Source organism: Neopelma chrysocephalum, unplaced genomic scaffold (assembly GCF_003984885.1).
Source record: "Neopelma chrysocephalum unplaced genomic scaffold, ASM398488v2 Primary Assembly neopelma1_59, whole genome shotgun sequence".
NCBI lineage: Eukaryota > Metazoa > Chordata > Aves > Passeriformes > Pipridae > Neopelma > Neopelma chrysocephalum.
Window position 1 is genome coordinate 3,684,954 of NW_020897714.1, and position 14,693 is coordinate 3,699,646.

The following is a 14,693-nucleotide window of genomic DNA, read 5'->3' on the forward strand; positions in this document are numbered from 1 at the left end:
TAATTTGAACTGAATATCACTCCCAAATTTTTGTCTGTTCATTAGGAAAGCTTTAAATAACTTAAATAATTATTTAAATACAATTATATTGATAATAAAAGGTTTAAATAAATTCTTTAATGTATTTTCTCTTTCTATCTAAAATGTCATGTTTAATGTGTAAAGAATAGTCCTTCACAACACTTCAACACATAACACATGAAACATAACTTTAGAAGGTGAGTTGGCTTATGCTTTTAACTGCAGTAATCCTGGAATAACTTCAGGGAGAACATCTGAGATAAAAGGAAGTTTAACTGCATTTTATCTTCTAAATTCTAAACTCGACAACATTTAAACTACATACCTTTTGAACGAAAAATGACCTTTAGCTAAAGTAGTCCCAGCTGGAACCATTCTAATTATAATGTTTATTTATTAATATGTCTTATAATGCATAAAAATAATGTTGAAGTTATAGAAAAGTCAATTAGTGCAACACCCTAGAGGACACAATCTAAAGGGATAAAATTCAATAATAATGATAATTACTTTCATCCAGAAGGATTCAAAATTAGATTATGAGGATGACATGGTGTCTCCATGTTTAAAGGCTCAGACTAACTCTGTTTGATGCCAGTGATTATATCATTGACTCTTTCTGTTCCAATATTTTCCACTATAGGTTGAGCTTATGCCCTCTCTTTTTTAAGGGGAAAAAGAGGAGGAAAGCATTTGAGATTAAAAACTGTTCAAAACACGCATGGACTTTTGCATCAAAGAATCTTTAGTATTTTTGCATCCCTACTTTAGGAATTTTTCTTTTTTAACTTAAATATTTTAAAGAGAATTATCTAAAAGTTTTGTGTTGTACCAGATTTCTTTTCTAGAACTCTATGAAAGAAAATGTCCTTGGAATACTCTTTACCTAAACAAAGATTCAACTTCAATACATTTTTCTTTCACATTGTTTGGAGAGAAATTTCTGAGAAGAACCTCCCTGTACTTTCTCTGTTCTTTCTCTGTTCCAAAAAATCTTCAGATATCTGTGGATTTTTTCTTGATGTCATATCACTGGTGCTTATTTCAATTGCTCAACAATATTTCTACGGAGCATAGAAATGAGCCTTTTATGTAATTATGCCATTTATTTTTTGATCTTAAATCACAGCACATTGACCTGCTGTTCTGATATCAATTCCTCTTTTCATCTTATAATAAGGGAGGTCAAAAACTTACTTGCTACTCTGGTGCTTACACATAGAAAATACAGGTAAAGAGAGGTTTTTCAGTATGACAGGCAAAGGTACAAATAGATCCAATGGCTAATTAAGTAAGACACAAATTTCAAAGAGGAAATTACACATTGAAACAGAATGAGGGAGATTACAATTCTGTTTTCAAAATGAGATTAAATATGTTTCAAGTTCTGGCACTAATACTACTTCTGAGGATGCTTTCCACTTGGGGTATAGAAGGTCAGACAAGATGATAACATCAGTCACTTCTGATCTTCAAGTCTATTCGTATATAAATCCTCTAACTTGCCATGCTCCAAGTGTGGTGCATCATACTTAGAAGTGTCCCAGAGAGGAGCTTTTATGGTAAGTAGGCAGCTCCTCATTCATCAAATATGAAATGCAGTGGGGATTCTTTTCACATTCTATAGACAATCCTTTTTTATGCAATGCTTTATTCAAACAGAAACTCTAAACCACTATTGTTTGGGAGAACAATACATTAAAGTTAGGATTGGCAGAACAAAAGTCTTCAAAATGAAAATAATTACCTTTAGGAGCTGTATTTTTGTGAAGCCAATTAAAAAGATGTTGGTTTTGATGCTTTTGCATTACTGTTCTTTGTATACTGTTTATAGTAGAACACTCAAACCCTTCAAATGCAGGTATAACATCACATTTATCCTTATAATTTTGATACAATTATTATTTTTTTTTTGTAAATCCAGAGAAATAAATGAAATAATTTCATTCCTCTGAAATCAAGGATTCCATTGGAATAGGCTAATTGTTTTCTACTTTAGAAGCCACACTCCTTTATTCTCTATCATACCACGTTTATTACAGTCTTTTAAAAAAACAAGTTAGTATATTTAAAAGGTGTAAGATAATACTTTAAATTCAGTTTCTACAATCTAATGTACGAAATTTCACTGACCAGATACGGTTTTGTTGGTCATGACTATTTAGTGGAGTTGTATAAGTCCTTCAGAACTAGAAAAATTAAATATTTTGCTTTTTTTGTGTTGTACTCTTCTCACAGCCAGGTTGTCCTAAATTTATGCCTAATGGGAAGGTATTTGGATTGGTGGCCATGCAACATGAAATCAATAGAAGCCAGACCAAACACAGACAATAATTAGAATGTTTATTTGTTTATCTATCTCTCTATTTATTTACTTGTGACCTGGTTGCAGAACCCTGACTCTAAAAACCTGTCTGGTTTTCTCACAATATCTATAGGTTAATAAGAGAATTCATATTCATATGACATTGTCCTCTCTGAAAGAGAATTAAAAGTATAAGGGAGAAGAGCATGAGACCTTTCCTAATTAATTTTCTTTTTTATCTGTATGTGTAGACGGTGTAGCTGGCCACCTTTGGAGAGGTGAGTTAAATACACTTTCACACGTACTCTGCTTCCCTTTCCAAAGTATTTGTTATGAGATATTTTGCTTGCAGAAGCACATCTTGAGTTGGTGTGTATTTGCATCGGCCTTTTCTGGATTTAGTGCCACAAGCCTGCTCCTAAAATCTGTTGGGATCAATATGACATATGCTAGATATCTCCTTAAGAAGTGTAGAAATTCTGTGAAAGCTAATTTAAGAAACCATGAATGTGGGAAATTTGAACTACTACAATAGTTAAAAAATGTGTAAGTTTACACGTAGATGTAACATTTTTAAAAAAGTGAATGTGATGCAGGAACTCACATAAACTATTGTCAAGCATGTAATTACCAAAAATAGCTGATTTTGTTAACAAAGCAGTTAACTGGGTGCAGATATGCTCCAACTCCACATATGTACACAAGTTCTAAGTTTGGAAGAGTTTAAACCCAACTACCAAGAACAGTTCAATTTTCAAGATTTTACAGAAAAACAGAATCCATCATGGTAGAAAGAAGCATTCTCTAATGAATCATTGTGGTGATGATTCATATTAATTTTCTTTAGAGACAGCAGTTGTGCAAATGGCAAAATACACACTTGAGACTTCCTAAAGACTATGCTAACACTTTCAGACAATTTGTTATGTATATGAGTATATAAAGAAAGTCTAATTTGCACAGACTCATTCCCCGATAAATGGATTAAACCAGTTACGTATTATGCTTTTGGAGACATCTTTGTCTAATATTAATTTTGATTTTTATATCCATAACATAGTAAATGCTTCCTGGCCTCTATACAGTCTAACTATTTTATAAAAATTATATTAGAAAAGAGTACAATTTGTAAATTAATATAGTTCCAGTATATTGGATATCATTAAGTTATTATAATATGGTATAGTATGAAATCATATAATTTTGCAAACAGTTGCATAAATGTAAGATTTGTCCTTGAAATTTTGCTGTTCTTTTAGCAAGCAGAGCTATTAAATATTTAAATGACAAATGGCCACATTTATATAATCATGTGATGGAGACTTTATGCTGGAGGCTACTTATTCTTGTAGTTTCACAAAAATTAAAATATCCGCACACAGGAGGAAGTTTATAAAGATAAGGACCACCTCCAACAATGCCATTACTTGAATAGTTCAAAGTGAATATTTCAATTTGCAAGATGTCAAGCTGCTAAGTAATTTCTCATTTATGCTGTGATTTCATAGCACAAGAGACGTGGCAGATTCTCTAAATGCTGCAGATCTTATACCAATCTCATCAATGAAGTATTGGTTAGGATATAAGTTTAAAAAAGAACTCAGATAATTCCTCAGATACTCTGCAATTGAAGAGAGAGAGATTGCCCAGGCTGAAGTGAACTGAACTCATCTTGTGTGTGTTCCAGAATGGAGGCTCTGAGACGCTGGATTATTATATTAATTATTGGCTCAGACCAACTCAAGTGTGTGTGTGTGGGGGAAGGGACAGGTCAAATTTCACGAAGGTGAGGTGGTGCCCTGCCTCACTCCAGCCCCTTGGAGCCTCCATGGGCAGCCCTGGTGCAGCCATTGGTCACTGGACACCAGGACCACTGCCCACACCCCACCCCCTGGAGCCCCAACCCAGCCCCGGATCAACTGGAACACCCAAGCACCACCTGGGGAGGGAGGAGTGGCCACAGGGGGCCGGAGCAGATAAAAACAGCATCGTGTGGCCATTCTGTGGCTCTGCCATCTCTTGGACTCTGGGTAGCTGGATCTACACTGGACCTGGGGTGGTAGCTATAATTATCTCCTTTTCTCTCTTTCTCTTTACTTCTTCTTCTCCTAATCTCCTTTCTTGATATTTGAGTAACTTAAAGCTGGATGGGTTAGATTTTGCTACTTCTTATGTGTGAGTGACATTTCCCACCTACCCTTTATAGCCCCTTGTTGTCAGCTTCAACTTTACTTGCCTGTTACTTTGCAAGCTGTGAAATGACCAGCAAGTTCCCTCTTGACCAGTCAAACACCCTGTTTTTCTCGGGAGCACAGTCTGTATACAGTCAGAAATTTGGTCTAAAGAGTGATCATGTGGTGGTACAAAAGAATGATAATTAACACTTAAAAGAAAAATAATCAACATTTAATGAGTTGCTGAGAAATGCATTCAACAAAAACTTATTAACTTAAGGTGGAATAGCTACCTCTCTTCTCTGACTGTATAACCAGCAGCCTCTGGGATCCACTAAGTAGTCCACCAGCCATCATTTGAAAAGCAGCATCTGGTAAGATGTAGTGATATGCTGACAGCACTTGTCAAATGTTTCTTGCTTACCAGGAATGCCCAGAGTGAGTTTGCTTCGAGTCTGTGTCCTCTGTGACCACCCTCAATCTCAACTGCAAACCCAGTCAGACATGGCTGAAGTTAGGTGCTTAAAAATGATGCCCAGGTTTGGGCAATGTTGAGAGAGGAGCCATCTGGGGCAGGAAGCTGATGGAGGTCCTGGTAGAACCTTAACCAAAGATCTCCACTCAGTCTGGGCTTGAACTCTCTCCTGATCAACCATGGTTGATCAGCTGGTAATTTCAAAGCTGAGTAATCACTACTGTTTCCACTGAAAAACTGAGCAATGGAAGGAGAGTACTTTCATCCAAACACATGTACAGCAGTCAGAAATGTCATCAAGAATGAGGCAGACAAAATCAATCACCAGCTCTCCGCTGTGGTGAGAGCCTTCCTATCTGGCAGTGTTTTGTTTTGCACAAAACAACTTAGAATTAATTAGACTTAGAAGGCTTTTATTACTGACACCATCCAGTAGCCATTTTCTAAGAAAACTCCTTGAAATGAGTCCCAGGAAGGAGGCAGGTGGAAGAACATCTTGACAGACAGAGAGCCAATTTGCATCCAATACTTAAAGGGGGCTTACAAGAAGACTGGAGAGGGACTTTTCACAAGAACTCCCCATCCCTAGAGGTGTTCAAGACCAGGTTGGATGGGGCTCTGAGCAACCTAGTCTAGTGGAAGGATCCCTGGTCATGTTGCGGTGGTTGAAACTAGACGATCTTTAATGTCCCTTCCAAACCAAACTATTCTGTGATTCTGTGTTTCTGTATATGTGGATTAAGAACTAAGCACAAACAAAGAAGTTTAGAGCATTTACAAAATGTGGTGGGTAACTCTGAGGTCTTGACCAAAGTCTTAAAGTTTAAGATCTTTTTTCAAGAAGATTACATAAAAAATGTCAAGGAAATTAGTTCAAGATTGAGACAGTGCTAAGCAAGCAGTAGATGAGCGGATACTTTCAATAATGTATGTACATCACCACACTAAAACAGTACCATAAAACTGACTCACCAGAGGAGTCAGTTTGCATTTGTGTATTATCAGGAAAGATGCCTGTGTTGTCATTCAAGTATACAAAAAAAGAGAGAGTGAATTTAACTGTTCTAAACTGGCAGTTTCTAACTTCTGAGTGTTTGAATTTATAATATACACAATGATATTTTCACACAGCACTTTTTTAAAAAGTTTTATCTATAAACAGCCCAATTCTGTCAGGTTTGGAAGAGTACCTAGCAGCAAAGAGGATTTGTATCACTGGGCTACAGCAGATAAATCACTTTTCCAAAACATTTTGGAGTTGCATGCATTTACATAAAATTTTAGAAAAACATAAATGATATTTACATTCAACCAAAGGCTTGGAGGAAGTTAGACATGGAAGCATTCTCCTTTTTTCTTTTTTTGGAAAGTTAATATCGTTTTCAACAGTTTTAAAAAACAAAGATTTTAGTATGTTCTTACATGCGAAATGAATGTGAAAAGGGTTTAATTTTTAGAAAATTATTTTTCATGTAATTAGTATAATGTATATCCCCATAGTTATTTTATTATACTTACATTTAAAGTTGTAAGTACAATGCTAATGGACAAAAATTCATTTATAAGTGAATATAGCATAGCAGGTATTTTGCATAACATTTTGTTTCAGTACTGCTATTGTAGGAGAAGAGGATATCATTGTAAGAAAATAAGGTGTCTCAGTCATGGTGTTGAAATGTTGTACATAGCAGAACACAATTATCTGGCTGGAGAAGATGGCAGCACAAAGTAGTATAGATATCTGTGGGCTCCTTTCTAGAAGCAACACTGACTTGAATAAATGTCTTATGCTGTTTCAGATCTCACTGCTATGAGTGTTTTATATGCTCCACTCTAGTCTATGCAAGTTATTGAGGTTAATGGCCAATACGGTCACTATTGCAATAAGCTACTTTATTTTCATCCAAAAATTCTCTCAGGAGTAACACAACCATAAAGGGTGTTTGCAGCACATATGAAATATAACTCTATTAGAGGTCTTAACTAAATTATATGACCTTTGAAGCAGAAAAGCTGCCAGCTCTGTAGAAGGATGCCTTCTATATTTTTGAATAAAACAATATTGTAAGGCTGCAGGTTTCATTCTAAAAGGTTAAACCAAAAATCCACAGCTGCACAGAAAAGACTCAATAAAATACAAAGGTGACAGACTATTTAAAGGTTTCATGTGAGAAAACAGGTATCTGGCTAAAAGCTAGGCATTTCAGGATAAGGAAGCTTCAAAATCTTCTTAAAGTGACTTTATTCATCCCACATATTTATATGAAGAAATGTTATGACAACCATACAAGAAGATAATGACAAGACTTTTGAAGTAACCTCTATACTAACCTCTATACTAATAGGTTAGTATAGCCAGTATTTCTATATTCATATGCAAATGCCAGCTGAACTACTTAGCAATGCAGTAACTTCTCATGGCCTAATTTCTAAACAGAAAATGGGTTACATAACATAACAGCAGGAAATAGATTTTTTTCATGCTTTCATATTTATTAATGAGTCCCAGGCTTTTCAATTAATTACTAAAAGTTTGAATGTTTCTGTGTAACCCTTTTTTGCATCATTATGTAGTGAACATCATTTACAATTTTGCATCTAGACCTTATAAAAAAACCAACCACACTCTATATGCTGACACAATGAGATTTTACATAGTGATTATTAACATTGCTTCTGTCTAGCCAGTTGTGATAAAAACAGCTAGCGGTGGTGGTAGCAATACAGTAGTAAGCAACACTAGTCAAATGCATCTAATGGATTCCTGTGGATGTTGGGAAGAAGTAGTCAGTATATTAGCTACAAGAAAAACTGCATATAATAAGATTTTCTATACCTAGTTTCTTTGAAATCCTCCATAGTTTTTGTTTTTCTTTCCCCCCTCCCCCTGTTAAGTGTGTTTGTTGATGTGTATCCCATTCTAGCCAGCATAAATATCATGGAAAGTGTTTTCTTCTTGCCAAAAATGATCCGCGCTGTTTTCTGAACTGCACATCTTATCTTGTAAGAGATAATAAAATTTACACTTTGCAGCTTTCTGCTGCAAAGTAGTGTGTCTGGCATAATGAAGGAAACATCTGGAAAGACTGAAAACAGTGTACTGATCCATTTATTAACTTTCCGTTAACTGTCATGAAGCCTCTGGAAAGGCCCTGCTACCAAAAGAAATAAATAGGCAAAACTGACATTCAAAATAAAACCTAATACTTTAACAGTAGCTTGAAACTGAGTCAAGCTGCAAGAGTTTGGGGTTTTGTTTTTTTTTTTTAATCCTAAGAAGATATACATGAATTATTTATTCCGCACCCATTTCTGGAACATTATTTAAGCTTTGGAAGTTGTTAACCTCCATAACTCTGCAGGGCACTAGAATGGGCGGTGTTGAACATTCCTGCCAACAGTCCAGAAGCAATATCCTTTTATGAGAGATCTTGGGGAGAAACAGTACGTCTCCTTGCAGCAGCAGCAGGGTACAACAAACCCCTCAAAATGCAGCACTTGGTATTCTGGTGCCTGTCGAAGTGACTCTGAGTCCCCTCAGCACAAGGGATGCCCTGAGAGGAAGTCAGAAGTGACATCAAAGATACTTTTGCCACTGTGGCAAAGATTCACAAGTTGGTTGATCCAAAAAAAAAAAAAAAAAAGGCAATTTTATTACTACATTCATACTGCAAACTAAATTTTTTTGCATCAGGATGAATTATATATTTAAAGCAGCATTTAAGAAAGGATAAATATGGATGTTTAGATTAACCTACACAGTAATGACAGTATTAATACGGCACATATCCTTTTGATTAAATGGGTCAAAACTGTCTTATGGTTGTACTTAGTAGTTCTAATTATCATCACATTTCCAACTACAGTGCCTGAAAAGTATGTGGACTTTTCCATTATTTGTACATAGCAAACATTTTCTTTTTCTATTAAACTGTCAATTTTCACTGTTCAGTGGAAGACTGCTTACTCCAAGGCTTAGTGAGGCTGTGCTGAATAAACATTTCAATGAAATATGATCTACAGTTGAAATAGTGAGATGAAATATAAATAACTATTTTAAATTTTGATCAAATGACAATACACTTATCCTGTAAAAACAAACAAGCAAACAAACAAGGCAGTCCTGGGTTCTTTTTTGTGCCGTTCAGTCACAACCTTATCCTTACTTTTTACACAATCTCTCCATGTGGAGAAGGCTACCTGACAGTTGTCTGAAAAATTGTTAAGTGAATAGTAAGAACAAAATGTTATTTTGTCATGCATCAATATTCTCTCGGTGTTGAGGATTTACTCAGCTAGACCTTGTTAGATAAGAAAAGAATATTGAACCTTATGGATGGAAACAGAAGAACTCTTGATCCTAGGATAATTTTAATTGATGCATACTAGGAAGCTGAAGGCTAGAGAAAACTTCTTCTGTGTTCTTTAATTTTGTTCTATAACTGAAATGTGAGAATCTATGTGTCAAAAAGCCTTGAAAGAAATTATGCCGGGTGTGTTTACTTAATTCTTACTATAAGACACATCTAAGAAGTTCTGAAATATATTTGTCTAACACTATCTTATTTTTACTACCAGTCTGAGTGGAAGCCAAAATAAAGCAGATATTGATTTTTATCACTATTTAAATGTCACCACATATTTAAATAGCCAGTCTATTTCAGAAATTTTTTCACATTGAGGTGTTAGGGAAAACAATTAGTTTGTCCTGATATTAATTATATCACAGAAATGGGAGGAGAGATTGCAGCAATATCTGTGAATGTGATTAATTCATGCTATTTTTTCCACAATATATGTTCATATATTCTTTTCAAATATTGATTCTTTATGAGAGCCACTTGTTTGGTAATTTAGGTATTATGAAGATATGGAAGGAGAGCGTTAACACTGTCCAACTACTGATTTCCAATTAAATTTATTTAACCTGTTCAGTTCTTTGGCTAGTCTTTAGAGTACGTAAATTAGTCTCATGCTCTCAGTTGCTCCCTGAAAATGCTTGTCTATGGGCTGACTACAAAGGGAGCTCTGTCAACTTAGTTGGGAGACCAGCTGTCAACTTAGTTGTCTGAATCTACGTGATGCAATTGAGCTCCTCTTGAAGTCATAGGAAGGACTGATTTAAATTTGCCTAACAATATGTTTGTTTACAAATGCTAACTTGTCCCACAGATGATATAAAAATGATTGACATAGCTACAATAGCCATATAATTCTTCCCGAAGGCAATCAGGAATTCTGGAGATTGCAGGTATGCATGTAACAAAAAGCCAGTAGCTTCCATTTTGTTTATTAGCTCTCTGAATAAGAGTAAACTATAAAGTCATACAAAAATAAGAAATTAAGGAGCCTCAAGAACATCACCTAGACTTTCCTTCTGCCCCAGGGCAGAGTTAGATTGTGACAGGTGCTATTCCTGTCGTAAATTATTCTTGACAAAATGCCTGAGCTGTCCTTAAAAAGGTCCAGAGATTTCACCAGTCAGATTATTCCAGTTGCTCGTTATGCATACTAGTCTTTCAAAGCTTTTTCTGCTTCCAAACTTAAATCTTTCCTGGTGCAGTTAGTGCCCACTACTACCGCACTAGTGCCTGTCATACCTACCATGATATGAAGGGAACAAATTATTCCTTCACTTTTTGCAATAGCCTTTTACTTTCCTGTGATGATTTTTGAGTAAAGGCAGATGCCTTTACCATCAGATATCTCAGTATCATATGGCAACATCTTTCCAAACCAAGGAGTAACAGACTAGCATCTCTGCCCTTGTTTTTATGACTAAAAGAGTGGAATGAGTTTTCAGAATCTCTGATGTCTCTTACCATTCTCCTCTCTCTTAAGTCTTGATGTGTCTAATTTCTATCCCTATCTGTTCTACCCTTTTAGCAGTCTGACTTGGTTTTCATTTTCTTTACATCTAAAATGTAAAGTATTGAGGATACCAACTAGATAAAAAAAACCTTTGTCTGTTGCTGCTGTGTGCTGGCAAATATCAAAATGCTGCAAGAGAAACACCTTACATTCCAACCCTGTTAATGAACTTGATTCTGGAGGTCCTGGATCCCTCAGTAGTACTTGGCTGGCATCCTACATCCACATAGCCCCAAAAATAAGGAAGAGTAATAACTCTGCTGATCTCTATTCATATTATTAAATCATGACAACAGATGAGATGAAGATTTTGAGCTCTGTTTTAGAGGTGATTTTTGAAGACTATTTTTTGCTCTTCATAATACAGATGCTATTATTACCTTGTAAGACAGAGTTCTTTACAGAAGTCTTGAGGAAGAAACTGTGAAACTGCTAATGTTGTGCTTCATAAGACATTTCACACTTGGCAAAAATTTGTACAAGGTTGTTTGCAGAAGTTGTACAAGGCCAGGATCTGATTTAGTCATTGTTAATTAGTTTATTAAAAACAGTGTCTAATTTATTTTCAGTGATGCTCAATTATTGGAAATTAAGGATATTAAGGATAGCATGCTTTCAATACTGATTTGAACAATATATTCAGTCAATCTGGTTGTTGTTCACAGAAAAATCACCATCTCAGATTGTGATGTTCTTGTAGCTTGAATATCTAGCTGTAGCAAATTCACCCCAAACAAGAACAGTGAATTAGTACAGGAAAGAAAAGAGTCTGAGGCAGCATGATTTCTTGTAGGTTTTAAAAGAATAAGGAATATTATGTTCATATAGGGATTAAAAAAAAAAAGCTTCTATACATAGTTATCTTGTCTTGAGCCAAAGGTATGCTGCAGTCCTGGCTTGTCTCAGATCACCTTTAGCATGTTTCCTTGGAGGGTGGTATTTTCAGACCCTCCATCATGACAGGCAAGATCACTGAAAGCATCAGCTTACTACAGCCATGTCCTCAAACATTACTCCACCAAAGGTGCAAAACAGCTTTACTACAGCCCCTTGCAGAATACTTTCCACAGTCAGAATGCTCATTAATCCTGGCAGCTGGCAAAACCATATTTCTTCCACCCAGATTTTGAATTGTAAACACCAATGTCTTCAGTTTATCATGAAGACAGCCCCCTTATATGAAGCCAGCCCTAGACATTAATAGGACTGTCTAATGCTTGTTTTACATTCCAAGGATATGAGTTGATACCTGAGTCACAGCTATTTGTCAATACTAAAAGATGTATAGATACTTCACAGAAACAGAGAAAATCTTGAATGCTATATTTAAACAGAAATGCTAAAGAGGCAATCTTAGTTGCAGGACTGCATTTAGATACTCAAATGGTAGCAAAGTTGTCAGGAATCACAGGGACAGATATAAAATTGAGGGGGAAGTGTCGGCTGAGAGACTTACAGCAGGTGAATATCTGGAGGGGAAACAAAGCGCAGAAAGATTTACAGGGTACTGTCTTAATAGCACGATATATTGTAGTGAAGCATGGATATTTATGCTCTATGTACAAGATTTTCCTTGCAATTTCATTTGAATTAAATATCCTTTTATTCAGCCTTTCTAAGTTTGTTACGAAGTGCTATTAGCTGGCATACCTATGCCAGGATTTATCTGCACACTTCACTGTTTGAGATTGGCTATATTGAGTACTGACTCTAGCCTTGGGCAGGAGCAGCTTCTGGGACCTACAGGCTGTGCTTTGTAAGAGGTCATGACCTCTACTTTACCAGTTGTGCAGGAAAGCTGAATTTAACTGTCACACTTTGAAATATACAGAGCAATCTTGATGATTGGATCTGTGTAATAAGCCCTTTTGGTTAACTGCAAATTTGTGTTGTGCACCAAGAATTTCTTAGAAATAGGATTTTACTGTAAATAAATAAGAGATTGCTGTCATTGAGCAGTCTCAGCTTCTTATCTTGCTAAAAGCCATCAGTCCCTTGTTGAATTCATTTTAAGCAATAAGCTATTTCCATCTTGACTTTTATATTCCCATTGGGACAACTTTTATTATAAATTATTATTACAAGAACTGTAAGCTGGCAGTGTGTCACGTGTGAATGAAAACTGATGAGATCAGAGTGAGAATAAGTTGGGTACCTCAATTAAAGTTTGATTTTAATGGCACTCTTTTGGTAACTTTCTCAAAAGCACTATCTTATACTTAAATTAAATTGGCAGAGTCTATCAAAAAAGCAGATTATTCACCTCTTCATGGTGCAATAAAGACGTATATGATAGCAGAGATGAACAAATGTGACTGTGCATGTTCAGGGAGTCTGTAGAAATTCAGGTTTCCATAAAATCTGTTCAACCAGTTAAAAAAGTTTCCTGATCACACTTTTGAGCCTTTACGGAGTGAGCAGCTAAGGCTGTAGTTCGAGTACAAATAGTGAACTTATCACCAACTAAAGGATACAGGTTTCTTTTCACAAGATAGGATACACGCAGGTTCTTTATTAATTTCTTTTCCATAGTTTCTCCAAGCTTTATTAAATTCTGACATTTGTTTTAAAAAGAGATTGTTTTAAGAACATATGAAAACACAAGGTAAAGAGAATTGATGTTTTGTTACTTAGATAGATGAAAAATATCTAGGTTTTTTTTTTTTTTTTTTTGGTACATACTATCTGTGTAATTTTAAGGCTTAGCATTTATAGGCAGACTTTCAAAATTATTTAGGCAGGTTTTTTCACAAATAAAAGCCTAAAGTTCTTTGCTGCGGTCTCCTCTATGTGAATATATTAAATTCTATAATATTAATTCTTCCTATCTTTCCATTTCTGTTGTGATATCAAAGTCACTATGACTGGTACGTGAACAGATTTTGCAGTACTGGAAGACATAAAAGTAGATAAATAAGAGACAATAATAAACTTGTGTCTCTTTCACTGCAAATCGTATCTTCTAATTATAAATAAGCTGTGTATTGCTGAAAATAGATATAGTCCCCACATTTTCATTGTAAACATGTTGGCATTTCTCCCATAACCAAAACTACATGTCTAATCTCTAGATATATCTTACCTTTGGCGCTTCTAGACCTTTTTACAATATTCATGCAAAATAACAATAATACTGCTTATCTTAAAAGTAATTAAGAAATAAAAAATAAAACTAGAACTTAGCCTTTAAACTAAAGCCTTTGGACACTTCAACTTCTGAAATGACCACCTTGTCGAAATGGTAGTGATACAAGGTTTAAATTATTCAAAGCAAACTAATTGATCTCTTTAAAAAAAGTTTTCTTGAAGCATCAAATAAAGTCATGTTTCCTGCTAATTCATTTAGAACTGTGCTGTTATCTACCTCACAGCTACTCAGACACAGAGCTGTGTTTCCATTGATAAATCCAGTTGGAATTTTGTTGGTTTGGTTTTTGGTTTTGTGTGTTCTGAATATATTAAAAAAAAAAATCTTTGTTCTTACTAATTTAGACAATTACATTCTCTGCTGGAAATATTTAAATAGAATTCCCAACAGTTTGATTTGAAATAGATTCTCCCTGTGCAATATCTACCGTAAGGTTTTTTTGTTTGTTTTTCGACAAAGTAAGATTAAGATTAAATAATTACAATTAGAATAGCAGCACACATTTTTCATGTCTATTATCTGTCATTTGATAGACAGACCTCCCATAAAAATATCAGATTTAATGATGACTTAATTTAAAACCACAGATATTTAGAGTAATGTATTGTCTACATTAGCAAATAATTTAAATACAAACACATCAACCAATAAGACTGTATATTTTCATTTTAAAAAGTGATGAGAAGTATCTTGTAGTAA